At 41.8% G+C, this 16,350-nt stretch overlaps 1 protein-coding gene across 3 annotated transcripts in view; it reads left to right on the forward strand.

The window, feature by feature from the left end:
- Positions 1 to 9,995: 9,995 nt before the first annotated feature.
- The window catches only part of ZNF148 (zinc finger protein 148), a 35,805-nt gene continuing 29,450 nt past the window's right edge, over positions 9,996 to 16,350 (forward strand). For all 3 annotated transcript variants that reach the window (XM_074911354.1, XM_074911355.1, XM_074911356.1), the window contains exon 1: positions 9,996 to 10,156. The gene's annotated coding sequence lies outside the window, so the exon portion shown is untranslated. The remainder of the gene's footprint in view (positions 10,157 to 16,350) is intronic.

Here is a 16,350-nt window from a genome sequence, read left to right on the forward strand (position 1 = left end):
TAGCTCAAAATAGTCTGGTGTTGCTATATCACTACCTCTGGTGTTAAAAAAAAACAACTGCTGTCACTAATGAGGTCATCTATGGAGAGACCGTATCACATGCAGCATCCCTTCCTTACCGAAGTGGACCCACGGAGAGAAGCTGAGGAGGGACCTTTCTCCTCGTGTAAAATACTGTGATGTTTCAGCATTACAAAGGTCACATTTTTCTTAATGCCCACACACAGCATCACATTCCTTCCTAGAAATTGGTCTCTCGTTGTTTGTTTTGTGTTTTAAACATATTTCTAGCAAAATTTCTGGTATGTCTCTGAGATGTGTCCTTAAACTGATTGCACTTCACTTCTTCAGAGGCACTAGCTGAAATGTATAAATAATTTAAAATTGAGTGGAGTTATTCAGTAATAAACAGGTTTGTTAAGTTAACTTTGGGAAAGACTCTGCAATTAAGACCTTTGCCCTTCTGTTTATAGGTGCTGTCAATGCTGTCATTCAGGTTGGAGATCCTTTGTCAGTGTTTGCTTGTTATTGGGTAAATTAGACACACAGAAAGAGATATACACCTCCTTGATACACACAGTTTTCTTAGGATGATAACTAGGCCACAATTTTAGAGAGTCTGTTCAAGCTACTGCTTTGGGGCAAAGCAGTGTTTTTGGCTCAGGACACGTTATAAATCTAAGACAGAAACTGCTTGGATCAGACCTGTCCTCTGTTCTTTCAGTGATGTGCAAGTACTACCAGCCTGTCCCCAGCCTACTGGGATGAATAGTGTCCTCTTAAAAGCAAGCAGTCCTTCTTTTTGGTCCCTTTGCTGTCTTTTAAAATCGCAATACCCAAAACTTAGGCTTTTTGGCCTCTTTTCCCCATTGCACACCTGCTCTGTGACTGTGAGCAGGCAGTTGGGTTTCCCTGTGGTTTAGGGGGCTGCTGGCCGGGATGGGTTTGGTGGCTCTTGCCTCAGTCCTCACACTGGCAGGAGCACTGCAGGCAGTGGCAGAAGGCCACGCATCCTTCCTTTCGTGACTCGTTCGCTAAGGAACAGCTCTAGCAGGATGGAGCGCGGCTGTGAAGGGTCCATGAGGGACAGCAGAGTGCGGTGCAAAGGACTGATGTCAGGCAAGCTGGAATAAACTTTAAGGTGTGTTGCGTACCAGTGTTGGTAAGCCATTTTCTTTCTGAATCCTTTTGTTTTTAGCATCAATACTTTAGCAGAGCAGTTCCCCATTGTAATCTCTTCTGTATTTATTTTGGTGTGGGATTTTTTAGTTTTTTTTTGTTTGTTTGTTTTAAATATCCACCTTTAGTTTGATAATTCAGAGAAGGTCCCTTTTTTCTACAGTATGAGACAGGAAGAAGAAAGGTTCCTGATCAGTCTGTACCAGATACTACTTCATATGCTTTTATTCTGTCTCCCTTGTTTTTCTCTGAAGATAATAATCCCAGTCTTTTCAATCTTTCATGAATTGCTATGCCCTTGATCCTACTTGTTGCTCATCTTTGAATCCTCTGAAGTTCTCAGTCTCTTTAAGATGACTGGAGATGGTTGGACCACAGTAGTCTGCTTGAGGTTGTACGACAGGATCTATGACAAGATATTCTATCTTTTTATTGTTCTTCACCCTGTTTTATCTGCTTGCTTATTTTATTTTCACACTGAAAGGATGGAGCTGTTGAGCTTTCTGTTGCATAGAAGAAAACAAGGCTTGGGTGGCACTTGGGGGCAAAGGCAATGATCTCAGTTACTTCCTAAAGCATTCCTGGTATCTTTGTTCAATCTGCTCCTAAAGACCACTGGTGATTCCACAGCCCTGTAGGGCATCCCAGTGTTTTGTAACATTTGCTTTTAGAACGCCAGAAAAATACCTAACCTAAAGCTTCCTTGCTGCAATTTACATCTTGTATACCTCCCATGGGCAGGGAAAACACCTTTTTCCACTTGTCTGTGCAATGACCTCTTACATATTTGAAGACTCTGATCATGTTTCCTTTTTAGCATTCTCCTTGGGAACAAGTGTAGTTCGTTTAGGCCCTTTTGGTCATGTTTTCTAGATCTCTTATCACTCCTTCTGTCCTTTCTGACTGGGCCATGTCTTTCCTGAGCTTCACACCCCAAACCAGACATAATACTTCTAGCTGAAATCTTGTAACAACAACACTGTGTAGACTGAATGGAAATGATTCCTTTGTGTCTTACAAGGTATAAGCCAGTTCATACTTAACAGCACGATGTGCACATCAGTTCACGTCCAGCTTGTGAAGAACTGTACTGCCCTACTAACCCGTCTTCTGAAATATTGCTGTCCTTGTAGCTCAGCTGTAGATTCAGTGCAGGTCCTTTCCTCTGTCCTTATTGAGCTGAGCTCCATCTTCTCCAGTGCCTAGACTATCAAGAGAAGGTTGAACCTGAGCCTGGATCCCAGCCATTCTTGCACCCATCTCCAGCTTGGTGCAATCTGAAAATCTAGCACTCTTTATCCTCTGGTTGAACCACTGAATAGTCTGGTACAAGTCCAGCCCAATTCCATTCAATGCATCCTTGTGTTTTGAAAGAAAAATCAGTCATAACTACTTTCACAAAGGCTTTAATAGTTAGCTTACATTGGCCTTAGAGAAATTTCATCTAGTCCACTTCTCATCTTATGAGAAAGGCACATGAGAACATCACTTATCAACAGCTTTACCTTTCTGCCTTTCCCTGCCAAGAAGTCCCCAACCTGTATCTTAGCAATTTTTCATTTATAAGGTATTTTAGCTGTTTGCCTTTTCTCCTAAATGTGTAACTACATGCAGATACAATGAAATTCCTTGGCCATTATGTTGTCCATTCATCTAGCTTTTTGAAGAGCACTGAAGTTTCCTTTAGCTCCCCTTTAGTTAACCTGGGGCCTGGTTAACTTAATAAAATCGTACTTATGTTTTATATTTAGATCTATCATATCCCAGATTAGCATTCATCTTTTCCCAATCTGTACTGTAACAAACAACATGAAATGGATTTAGGATGGAAGGCTGAGGCCTTTGCTGTTAACCTGATGCTCTGATGAAAATTGACCACTTAATCGTCCTCTCTGCTCTCTGTCTTCTGGACAAATTGTGACATCGTAAATTGTCAAATATATTTTGGAAGACAAAATAAACCCATGCTTTTCCTTATTCCCTACCTTACCGATACAATCAATAATTCTAAGAGGTAAGTGAGATCTGATTTTCATTTACAAAACCTTACTTGCCATAACATGATCTTTCAAATGTTTTGAAAGACCATTCTGACCGCTTTGCGGGTAAAGGTGTGTGGCTGCACAGTTTTGCTGGCAGCCCAGTTGTTTCAGCTTCTGACAGTCATGGACATGCCCTATGTGATTTGGAGAATGGCTAATAGCCTGTCTTGTTTCAACATTTCTTTATTATCCTGATGCAATTTTTGCGAGTACTACCAAAAAATACTAGTAAAGAAAGGGCAACTCTATGATGTTTTTTATTATAAGACTGCAAAACCCTAAATCCTTCCTTTTTTTTCTGTGTTGAACAATTAACTTACAGACTTCCAATTCCAGCCTTTTAAGGCTTTTTAACTTCTTAACTTCAAGAATCTTTCCCTGTTTGCTCTTCAAGGTCCATTTGTGCCCCTCTCATTTTCCCTTTCTTCACTGCCAACTGAAATTCGAGATTTTCCTTTTTACTGGCTTTCATGCCAAATTTCTATGTTGGCTTTCCTATTGGCTCAAATAATGTATGGGAACGTCCCATTTAGCATAATGACTTATCACCCTGGTCCTTATCACCCTGGAAACGTACATCCTCTTGGGCTTCATTGTTTTCAGCAGTATCCATGTCACCTCCAAAGGGCTTAAATTTTTCAGTTTTCCTGTTTTAACTTTGAACTTTCGGTTAATAAGTATCAGTCTCCCATTATTATCACTGCACCACAGCCTAGTATCCTACTTGCTCTCCAAATTTTTGAGTCTCACTTTTAATTGTGTAAATGTTAAGACTTGTGAAGAGGTGTGAATCTGAATTTAAAATACATAGTTGCTTTGCACAAACTCTCAGTGCATATTAGGTGGTATGATGCAGTCTACAAAACTTTAATGTAAACTAATAAGAGTATTGGCACAAAGTAGGCATGAGGTAGCTGGTACTCTGCACTGAGTAACCTCCCCATATGGTTAAGACTTTAGCTAATGGTTCAACTAATGCTTTGAATTAGATCCACTATAATACTTCAGACCAAAGAACTCAGATGCAGTGGGACACTTGGGAAAGATTAAGATGAATTAAGTAAAGGTATGACATTAAATTGCATTAGTCAAAGCCCACCAAATCCCTGTGTGGATGCTCTCTCTTTTACAGATAAAATATCCCTAGCTTCCTTTACATTTAATTCTGAAAGGCTTAATCCTAAAATGTTCACGCTGGGGTTTAAGGCTCTCTTACTTTCCCATCTGCAGTTAATTCAACTTAAATGTCTTAGGTAGACAGCTAATCTAAGTTAAGAGTAGACGGTTTTCTGCTCTGCTTGTAACTTGTGTTTTAAGGCAGAGAAATTGGTTCTCTAAACTCTGCCTCATTGTGTCATTTGGCAATTTATGTTAGGTAGAGTACTACATTATAATAATTTTTGTTGCTTTTTCTGCCTATTAGGCATCTCAGTACGGGACATTAAACATCCTCTTTTCTTTTAATCTGGAGATTTATAATGCTAATTTTACAGGAATGTCATGTGGGCCCAAGTCAAACATATTACAGATATCTGAATGTCTTGTGTCTACACAAAACCATCTTGATTGATGCTGACTTGCTATCTTTCTCTTTTTCAGACAGATATATCTCTCGTCAAACCATTACTTTTCATTTTCTCTGGAATTTTTGTCATGTCTTCAACTCAAGTTTTAAAGCACTTCAAGCTGCTGTATTATTGTAAAATAAATGAATGAGTCAAGTCAGGCGTGTTTGTGGCATTAGAAACTAATCTGATATGAAGACTTCTTCAGGGCTCAGGTGGAAGCAGAACAGTGTTCTCCTCTAAATAGTTTTGGGAACAGAAAAGATTTTGGGAATAAGGAAAAGACCAAGTTAACTTGCATGTACCCTCTCCTTCTGACCAATATTTTCCGTAATTAGTTATTTTTGTTTACAAGCGTCAGATGCACAGGTATTTTGAGACCTACTATATCATCACATTTCTCTGCATTAGTTAATGCCATGAGAAGCATACTATACAACTATGTGACTGATAGCATTATGATTGATTCCTGATCTGCTAGCAATATAGGGCAATGCAGACTCAATGGAGTCAGGCTTACGTGGGATCATGAATTGAAAGCCTGCTATAAAAAAAATAATTAAACCACCAATTCAATCAGGGATGCTGAAATGAAGAGGAGCAATTTACAGACAACATGAGTGGATGCTCAGACAATGGACTCATTTAATTTTCTGCACTGAGTATTTGCACTAGTTAAAGCCCTGGCAAAATACTTGAATTGAAAAAATGGAAGATTTTACAGCTTTCAATAGCAATCGTTTCCTGACTGCATCCACTGTTGAAATGTCAGGCATTTATCTAGGCATTTCTGAAGCATCATTCTTTGTATCACTGGCACATACTAGCATTAACCAGGGCCACAGCAATCTTACTGGTTCAAGGAAGGAGGGGAGGGAGGGAGAGAAAATGAAGAAGGCATTTAGCTTTCTTTCTGATTCAGTATTTGATAACTCCATTTAATTCAATGGGATATTTTCATTTTTGAAGTTAGGCATGTGCTTGGCTCCACTGCTGAACAGGGGATGAGACATAAATCTGCGACGAGGACTACGTAGCATTTATCTTTACTTCTGTGGCAACAAGCCATTTACAATAAACCATATTTATATTTACTACTTGCTTTCCATCCTGGATTTAGTCTGAATGATGATTACTGTTCCTTTATGCAGTTATGATTTGGTACTTATTTTTGTCAAAGGGTTTCCAGGCAAAATGGCAGGTCACGCCCAGTGTGTAGACTGATGAGACACACAGACACTAAAGCTTAAACTAACTTTCACATTAAAAGAATAACTTAAGTGGGTGGGGGAGAACACATCTCTGAAAGTCAACTTACTTTCATCCTCCACTAAAGTTATTAACTTCAATTGTTTGATGATTCCACAAGCACAGAAAAGGCTGTTTTACCACTGTTAGGGAAGACGAACTGCGTATTTCCACACATTAACACCCCATGATTTCTCTTGGATTTACTTTGGGTTTGAACTTATGTTTAGAAATACCTTTTTTTTGAAAACGATTTTTTCAGATAGTATTATCCATATATAATCTACTGACATGAACTATTCCCTGATAATCTTAAATCTGTTTGAGACTTAGCATGGTTATAAAATGCTTAGTAAAAACATTGATTGTTGACATGCAGATTGCTTTTTACATTTCCTTTGGCCTGATCCTGTAACCACATATACACATAAATTGTTCAACTTTTTTTTTTTTTTTTTACTCAAGAAAAGGTAATTGTGTGTGTTTGAAGGAATGAGACTATGAACTGTGAGTTGTGACATCTACATGGGGGAGAAGACATGTTCTATCCTTGTTTTATATGAGGAACAACTGAAAAGCAGCAAGGAAACTTCATCCTTGCTTCATCCTGGCAGAGTCAGTAGGACAAGCCACATCAGTAGACTTTGTATATCACTCCAAGGGCATAGAGAAAAGGTCATGTGGATATATGGAATAATGGGGGAAGCTACACTTGATGTTCATTGATTTACTTGTCTGTGGGCTAAATGATTGAGCAGTAGGCCCATGCTAACAGTATTTTCAAACAAACAAAAAAATACTTTTCAAAAAACAGGAAGGGGATTTAAAAAGAGTTACAATGATAAAGCAAGACCTGGAAAATAGTTAAAAATTCTGATACATGGTCTTTAAACCCAATAGCTAAACTGGATGATTAGAAGCTCAGGGTTGATGAATTCAGACTAAGATGAAGGCATAACTTTAAGAGTTAGACTAAGGGCCACCTTGAAAACCTTCCTAACTGGTGGACTTTTCTCTCAAATTCTGAGACTGGGTCTTTCCAGATCAGCTGCTGCTTCACTAGAATTTACTGGCTTGATGCAAAAATTTCTGAATGAAATTCTTCAGTTCGTCATGCAGGAGGTCAAATGAGATGGTTCAGCTTGTTCTACAGTTACTTCCAAAGCCACTTCCTGTTTAAGACCTTTTAAAACACACATATACTCTCCAACGATTCCCAAAAGCCACTAGTTTTAATATATAGCCTACTTGTGCTTCCTATTTTTCTTGGTTTCTAGATTTATAAAGGGAAGGGAAAAAAAGGGGGGGAAAAAGTGCCATTTACTTTCCATTAATCAGCTCTCTTAAAAAAAAGGAAACCGAAACATACTGTGCTCCACGCTGCACACACACTGCCTTGTAGAGGGTTTCTCATGGGTGGGCAACTTCTGGAATTCAGGAGGGAGAAGAAAGACTATGTTAAAGACTATTAAAATTTTCCCTAGGGAAAAGCAGAGTTTGTCTGCTATTTACAGAGCAGCATAAGAAAAAAAAAAAGGTCAAAATGCAAGTGCTCCTTTAAAGTTCTCAAATTATTGGCTTTATACATTCCTTTTCTATTTAGCTATGTCAAAACACTAATATTAATAAATAACCACCACAGTAGTAAATGTGTGTCAGAACACTAATATGAGCAACATCAGTGCCACAGCTGCGTGACTTGGGAAGGAACTACCATCATTTGAAAATACGGGTGGCAAAGAGGCAGATGTCTGAGGTCTGATCTGTCCCTTGCGGGGGGGGGGGGGGGGGGGGGGGGCAGGGGCTTCCAGATGAACAAAGTACTGTGAGATTCTCACTGAATTTGAAAATTTGTAGGTGCTCAGTTCCTCATAAAACAACAGAAAACTCCACCTTTACCCAAACTGACATTTGAAAACTGGAGCATGTCTTGATTAAGGTTATAGAAGAATGGTAGGAAAGTAATGAACAGAACCTAAATATGCTGAGTCTTACTTCTTTGCATTAAATACAAGACAGTCTTTCGTCTTCATATTACCCTGTTAATTGCCAAACAAAATTTTTTGAAAAGCAGATTCCAATTGATGTGTCCTTGGAGAAAGACTTGTGCTCACCCTGCAGAAAGCTTTAATTCCTCAGTGTATTTTAAAATAAGGTTTTAGTGCTGAGCTTCCTGACTCAGACTTAATGAAATTCAGAAGAATTTTTTTGACAGGTAAAAAATGAATAAAGTCACCAAATTAATTGTCTTTGAAGGGAAAAAAAAAAAAAATCAAAGCTGCATAAATGACATCTTCCCTCAGTTTCTAAAGCTCTATTTTCAGAAATTAAAAAGTTTCCCATTTTATTCAGCAAGCAGGTTAATGACACTCCTTGTATTTATGTAAAATTGTAGATGACTGCATGAAATGTAGCCACATTTTATTAACTCCTTCCTCTGTTCATACAGATTGAGTACTCAACGCAATTATTTTGAAATATACAAATTGCATAAAGTCAGGGCAGACCTTCAAACTGGGTCTTAATGTCAGTAATGTTTTCTTCTTAATGCAATTTATTACTGTAACTAGATGGCACAATCTATGACCTGCATAAGGATGCAGAACCCCATTAATCCATCGCGTTACAGGAACTAGAAACCCTACATAAGGCTGACTCACCAGGCAGATGCATCCTACTTCTAACAGGACCTGAATGAAGAGCATAAGCCTTGTCATGGAGACAAGGTAATCCTGTAGGACAACCTGGGAATAACTACACTTGTAGCAAAAAGCTTTGGGCTCCTGCTGATTCAATGACTCACAAAGCTAAGCCCGATGAAGCTGGTAAATTTTACCCAATAGAGCTGATGCAGAGTTTGGCTTCAATCCAGCAGAGCACTTAAGCACATGCTTAATTACAAGCAAGTGACATAAAGCAATTTGGTTAAGCACGTGTTTAAGTGCGTTGCTGGGCTAAAGACTTTAGAGAAACGTGGAAAAGTTGGTAACCCCTAAAAAAGGTGAAGTTGAGGGATGCGAGACCAAGACACAGCCAAAGTTGTGAAGGCACAGACAGTTTGGGTGGAGAGCTATGCCAAGGAAGGCGCCGGCTTTAAGAAGATCTGGCCTCTAGCAATTCTCCAAATTGCTTACTGCGTGGGGTCATGGAGGACACCATGATCATGGAGATTACAGCGCAGAAAACTCATCTCGGACTTCCTGATGGATCTGGAAGCCCCGGGAGTCCCACAGCCGTCACCTCTGTGAGCACACGGGTGGTCTGGGGCCTCCCGCGGCCTCCTGCACCGGGCCGCACCCCTCCGCCTCAGAAGGCCCCGGCCTCGCCCGAGAGAAGCGGGGTGCGTCGGGAGAGGGGACCCGTGCTCAGCCCGGGGATCGGGGTTTACTTCAGCCTCCTCCCGACACCCACTGTGGCCGTGCTGGCCCCCTCGCCTCCGAGAGCCCCTGCTGGAAATGAAGCCGCTGGAACGGCACCGGGGGTGTGTGTGGGGGGGCACCCCCAGCCCCGCCGGCAGCGCTCCCTCCTCGCCCGAGGCCTGGCCACCCTGCACGGCCGAAGGGCCTTTCCCGTCCCCCCTCCCCTGTCCTCCCCTCCCCTGTCCTCTCCTCAGGGCCGGCACGGGGCAGCGCTGGCCGGGCCCGCCCGGCGGGGCTTCCCACGGCCGCACCAGCCTCCTGACCCGCGCATAACCCTGGCCGCCGGCACCGCCCGGCCCCGGCCCCGGCGGGAGTTGCGGCGCGGCCCGGCTCCGCTCTCCCTTCCCCTCTCGTCTCCATCTCCCTCCTCCTCGCTCCGCCGCGCCGCCGGCCCGCCGCGCCCGGGCGCCCGCCGGTCCTCCGAGCGCGCTTCCCATGCTGCACCGCGGCGCGGCGGCGCTCTGGCCGGGCTGTCGCTGTCACCGCCAGGAGGAGGCTGAGGGAAGGCGCCGCTCGCCCCGCCGGAGCAGGAAGAAGCCGCCGCCGCCAACTTCCCCTCGGCCTCCCCTCCCCCGCCGCCGCCGCCTCCCCTCCCCCGCGCCCCGCCGCCGCCCCGCCATGCCCGGGGCCGCGGCACGGGCACTCTGAGCCGCTGCCGCCGCGCCCTGGCCCGGCCCGCCTTCTCTTCGCAGCTCTGCGGCCGGTAAGTGCCGGCGGGCGGGAGCGGGAGCTGGCCGGGTCCGGTCGGGCCCGCCCGCCCGCCGCCGCCGCCACCGCGGCGGGAGGTGCGCGGCGGGAGGGAGGGAGGAGGAGGAGGAGAGGGAAGGAAGGGGGGGGCCGCGGCTCGCCTCAGCGCGGCCCGGCCCGGCGCGTCCCGCCCGCATGGGCCGCGCTTGGCCCCTCCGGCGGAGCGGGGGATGAGGAGGGAGGTGGCGGGCGCCCTCCTCATCCCCCGCTCCCCGCCGCGCGTGAGGGGGGGGCGCCGGGAGCTCCCTTCCGCTCCCCCCGGCCAGCGGCGGGGCTTCCCCGGCGGAGCCGGCCCCCCGCGCGGCGGGCCGGGAGCCGCGGGGCCGCTGCGGGGCCAAGCAGGCCTCGCCGGGGAGATGGGGATGGGGCCGGCGCTGCCAGCGGGGCTGTCTGACAGACGGACGGACAAAGAGCTGCGGACGGACGGACAGGCGGGCAGGCAGCGCGTCCCCCCGTCCCCGTCCTCCCGGGCGGCCGTATCCTCCCGCTGCCCGCGTCCCCATTGTTCCTGGTGTAAGATAGGTGAAGTGTGCCGACCTGTGAAAATACATTTAATTTAATTTTATATTTTGAATAACCTTCCCCGAGTCTCCTCTCAGCTGCTCGCAGAAAGCTTTTGCAAGGGACCTCTCTCCAGCGTCGGGAGCTGCTAACAAGTGCCAGGCTGGAAGTGGTCCGGAGGGCAGGGGGGACCGGGAGGAGTCGAGGAGAAATTAGTTGAACACTTTCACTCTTCATCATCTTCCCTCCTCCAATTCCTGCCAAGCCTCAGCTGGGATGAGTGCAGCAATTGTCTGTATTAAGCTGGCTCATAAAAAGGGAAGACATTTATGTTGCAAACGTAAATCGTCTCTCTGATCACTTTGTTTTTGTAAAGTGTTCAGAGCAGCTGTGAGGGCTTTTACACAATGATTAAAAAAAGTAGATATGTGGAATCCAGTGATAGCAGCTTTAGACTTGCTTTGAAAGTCTACCTAGAGCATGACCTATCTCTGCATACATGTGACATTCTGGTTTAAGAAGTTTCAGATGGGAGAGACGTCTTATTTCTGATGAGCAGCATCTTTGCCATTGGTACAAGATAAATGACAGAGGTCTATGGGTTTTCTTTTGAATGGGATCTCAGTTGCTTTCTTTATTTTCTGTACTTATTCACAGATTTCAGTGATACTTCACAAGCTTGCTAGGAATATGTACGTGGGCCTGTCACGCTTAAACATTTTGGAGTACCTCTTTCAGATTTTGTCCTTACAAGTGGTACAACTTTTGCAGTCATTTTCCATGAGTTTGCTGAAACATGCCTTGTGAAGGAAAGGTGGAAAAATAGTGCTAACCTGTATCAATCTTTGCAGGTGTTCTTATGCTGTACTCAGAATCAAACTAGATAAACCAATGGTCCAATCTAGACTTCAAATCTGTTTTGCTATGTAAAAAGTTTGCATACCTGTGGGCAGTGTTAGTTTTTCAGTGTTCCATGTCCAGTGTTTGGGATTCGTGCATGTGTTGGGTGACAGCTGTCATCTGCAGAAGCTTTGGCTGTGTTGGGAAGCCCTAGAGCTCATGAGGTCTGCTTTCCTGTGGATCTCATGGGATCTGCAGACCCCTTGTACAGGGTACAGACAGATTCATGGGAGAGGCAGGCAAACCCCGCTCTTGTTGGAGTAATTAAGGAAAACTCTACAAAATTTTTCAATTGCACAGTTTTCTGAAAACCATTGTCGTGGCCTTTCTTGATGAATACGCAGCTGAATATATGTGTGTATTCAGTTTCCAAAAGTATTTTCTTTGTAGTTGTTTCTCAATGTCTGCATGCCCCTCTTCCCCAGATATACATGTAGTTAGTCAGTGAGCTCATATAACTGAATAAAGCTAAAAAAGATGAGGCTGACCTCTTGCATTTAGGCTGTCACGTGCACATGTACTTTTTCTGTCTTCACTCCTCAGGCTGAGGCCTGAGAGAACAGATGTATATGTAGTTTATGTTTTTGTTACTGTCCTTGTCCATATGTGTTTAATTTCTACTGCATTGCAAACATGTTCTATTTATGGAAAATCCCTAATATAATGGATTATGAAATCAGATCATAGGTAGTAGGTAAGTAGCCACTTGAAGAACCACAATGGTTAAAAAAAATGGGAAGAAAAATTACTCGGAATATGAAAAGTTATATTCCAGGCTAAACTGTTCACCTGAAGGAACACATACTTATGTAATGTTATTATGTAGCTTCTCAAAAGATGGTTTTCCGTCTCAGTTCAGTGTATGCAAGTTTATGTGTATGAGGATTTAAAGCTCCGTGGAGCATGCGTGTGTTCTAGAGAGAGTTGGTGTTGTAAAACCACTGAGGTTGGAAGTTCTTACTTCCAGCTGAGAACTTCTGTGTACCAGTAATGTTAGAGCTGAACTATGAGGATACTAGTAAAGTATGGTGATGGTACATCTAAAAGAGTTTTGCTAACTTCTATGTGTGTTCTTTGCACCACAGATTCAGTAATGTAAATTTGCAAATAATAAAGTTCAGGGTATTGGTTGTGAGCATATAGATTTTGGTAAAACATTTTAAAATTTACTAGTGGGGAGGAAGGATTTGTTGTATTCTAGTATTCTGGGGAAAACCAGCATGGGATTGTCTTCTGTATCTGCTGCTAGAGATTTGTGATGGTTTTTATGACTAGGATCTTTGTAGAGTCTTCATCTGGTGAGGACCGCTATGTGGGCTGTTGTTCCATTTTTCAAAATATTAGAAACGGAGACCTGTCTGTATGGAGCAGCTTGATGGAGTAAGCCTTAATCTATCAAAATCACTTTAGGTGTTTAGCATAATTTGGGATTAAGTTTGATTTTAATTTTGGCTCCAATATAAAATACATTTTGCTATGTGAGGTAATGAAAGTTAAGTAAGAAATAGTAATGTTGGTATAAGTCTTGGATAAATAAACATAGAGCTGTTATCCTAAACGTGAAACTGAAGTGTCCAACCTTCTCGTCCAGACTTAACGACATGTATATTAAATGAATGGGACAAGAAATGAAAAGCAAATGCCACTGGAAATATTTTTTTTACTTTGAAGACTGTTAAGTGGATCTAACAGAGAAATAGATTTATTTAAAATAAATACTTCTTGTGCCTTTGCCTGGCGTTTTAATGATAGCTACCTTTCAAACCAGCATCATTTATGATGAAATAGATTCAAGCCTTCAGTTTGCAGTCTGATCTGCATAACTGAGTGTTTAAAGACAAATGAAGTCCCAAAGAGTCTTCATGGATGTAAGCAGACATGGGTGTCTGCTTCTATCAGGTTGCAGGGCTTGTGTGAAGAACCAGTATGATGATTAACTTGTACTTTAATTTGTTTGTTTTTTTGACAGAAATACTTTTGGGGAAATAGTATTTCTTGGAGTGCTGCGATTCATCAAGTATTTCTTTTTTTCTTTTTTTACTTCTGTGTATTGGAATCTATGCAGAAGCCCTTGAACTAGTATTGAGTTTATACATTTAACTCACTGTTTTTTAACAGCTGAGACATAGCTATTGACAGGCCATGTCAGCAAAACACAGCCATGGGCAATAATATATAGCTATATGCCAACTGCACACTTCTGTCTAACAAAAGAAAATCCATTCAGGTTTTCATGAGATGTATTTTCATTTACACAAATGCTGTTAGTTACTTTATTCCAGTACTTTCCAGTGAAGTTAAAAACACAACTCCATCTGTTTAGCTCATTAGTACTCTATATACATTTTAAATATACATTTTTCTCATCATCTACATATAACAGAATACTTTATACATCAGCAATAATGCCATAAACTACACAACTGGCACAGGTTTAACCTATTTAACTTACAAATTATCATACAAATTAAAATACAATAACATATGTGAGTATTCCAATACTGTATGTGATTAAATTATCTTTCCCTGACTCCATATAGAGATATTTTTTATATATCATTCAGCATGTTGGATAAAATATCTGGAAAAATCCGTAATATGTTATCACAGAACTTGATTATAAGTGTGTCCTGAGGGGACACAGTTCAGTGTCTTTTAGAAAGACTGTGGAAAGCACAATGTGCAGAAGGGTTAGAATCTCCTGATAACTTCTTCCATACTGTCAGAATTTTATTTTGGGATATAATATAGAGACTGAAACTGCTTTTGCTCAGAAATAATTTTTAGTGTACTCTTGTGATATTATCAGTGTGTTAATGTATTCAAGGCTATGATATCAAGAGGTAACAGTGTGAATACTGTAATACAGTTAATGTATTACTAATTTATACTGCTTCATGATTTCATTGCACTTTGGAAAATACCAAGACATAGCTCTTTAACAGAGTATGTATATTGGCCTGATCCTTCAATTTATATACTCTACTGGTACATTAGTATTACAGTATCTGCATCTTGTCACAGTTTGTGCAGAAAACTTTAAGACAGTGCAGTGTAATTCTTCCCTTATGACTAGGATGACATTTTTATAAGTGCAGAATTAAACAGTCTGATGATAAAATGAAATCTGTGTGGGAAGAAGTTCCAACCTGCAAACAGCAGTAGGGTATAATTTATGAACAGCCTATCAAATATAAACTGTCTAGATCTCTTGCACTGGGAAAGAAAACCCAAACCAAAAATCAAGGTGCCAGTAAAATGTCTGTAAAACAAAATAACTTTTTGATGTAACATGTGATATTACTAATGCATAAAGCTGTTGTGATATCTGTGTAAGTGAGCTCAGATATGAGACTGATAAGCCTTCTGCTCTAAAACTGCTTCAAATGGCAGCTACTGGTAAGGTAAGAAGATGCCCATTCATAAAAATTTTGACGAGTATTTTAACGTTTTTGTAATAATGTCCCCTAAAGGTTGTATTAACTTTTACTATTATTTACCCCAAAATGGATATAAAAGACATCGTTAGAAAGGTTTACAATGCCAGTAACGTCATGACCAGGTCATGTTGCCTTAGTGCGAGAGGTGAAGTGAGAAATACTGACGCTGGGCAGATTTGGCATAGTCATATGTTCACTAGCAGTGTTTAAGAAAGGGGAAACAAATGTCTTTTTACACTGTCTTAATTTTAACTGCTATGTGATTGTCCTGAAAATTTGTCAGATTTCTTTTTTTCTGTTGTTGGGATTAGATTTGAAAATGATGCTGTGCTCCTTAAAAGTATGTGTGCATATGTATGTGTATGTAAAACTTCTAGCATGTATTTATGATGACATCTGGCCTAAAGTTCTAGTCATCAAGTATGAGAAGCCTTCAGCATAAAGTGAAGTTTATTTTGCCAATCAATAAGCAGCATATTATGCAGGTCAACTGCCTGGGATGTAGCTGTGATCTGTAGTTTACTGGGAAGGGGCTGAGCAAGTAAGCAACTTCTGGATTGGCCAGCTTTCTGCAGGCTTCCTTTGATAGTGAAAGCTATTTAGTCTTGCTTTCAACAAGTGAATCTGTAGTATTGCATTGCAAACATTCTTCAGTTTTGTAAAGGGAGGGGAGAGGGAGCAAAATGAGTATTAAAGCCAAGAAATGAATACATTTTATGGGATCTATGATGATTTTTTAGTCTATAAGCATTTTAACAGTATTTCCAGATGCAGTGGATGATTTCAGAGTTTCTCAAATAAGAGTACCCTGAAGTAAATTATCATCTCTGTTGCTGACCTCCTGAAGTATGATTCTCCTCTGGTTTTGACCACATACACAGTGTTTCCTAACATAGGTCACTGTTATATGTGAGTGTCTGTCAGACAAAATATATGTGAGATGGATGGCAATTGTCAGGCTTTTAATTTGGGCCATTTATATTACTGAGCATTACTAGATACAACAGTGACTGTATAAATAAATGTAAGAAATCTTCTATTTTTGCGTCCTTAAAGTTTCTTTTAACAAAGTTCTTCATGAAAGATTCAGAAACTCAAGTGACTCCTTTTTTGCTAGAGAAATCTTACACTTCTTACCTTGAAGAAAATTTTTGTAGTGACCACAGTAGATCTACTGCAGAGGGAGGTAGTCAATCCTCAGGGTACCAAGATGTTATGCAATTATTGTAGACCACAGTCACTTGCAAATTTTCTATATGTGTCTGTGTAATATTGGCTTTCAACTTACGTTTTGGCCTTATAACCCCTT

Source organism: Athene noctua, chromosome 7, assembly GCF_965140245.1.
Source record: "Athene noctua chromosome 7, bAthNoc1.hap1.1, whole genome shotgun sequence".
NCBI classification, from domain to species: domain Eukaryota; kingdom Metazoa; phylum Chordata; class Aves; order Strigiformes; family Strigidae; genus Athene; species Athene noctua.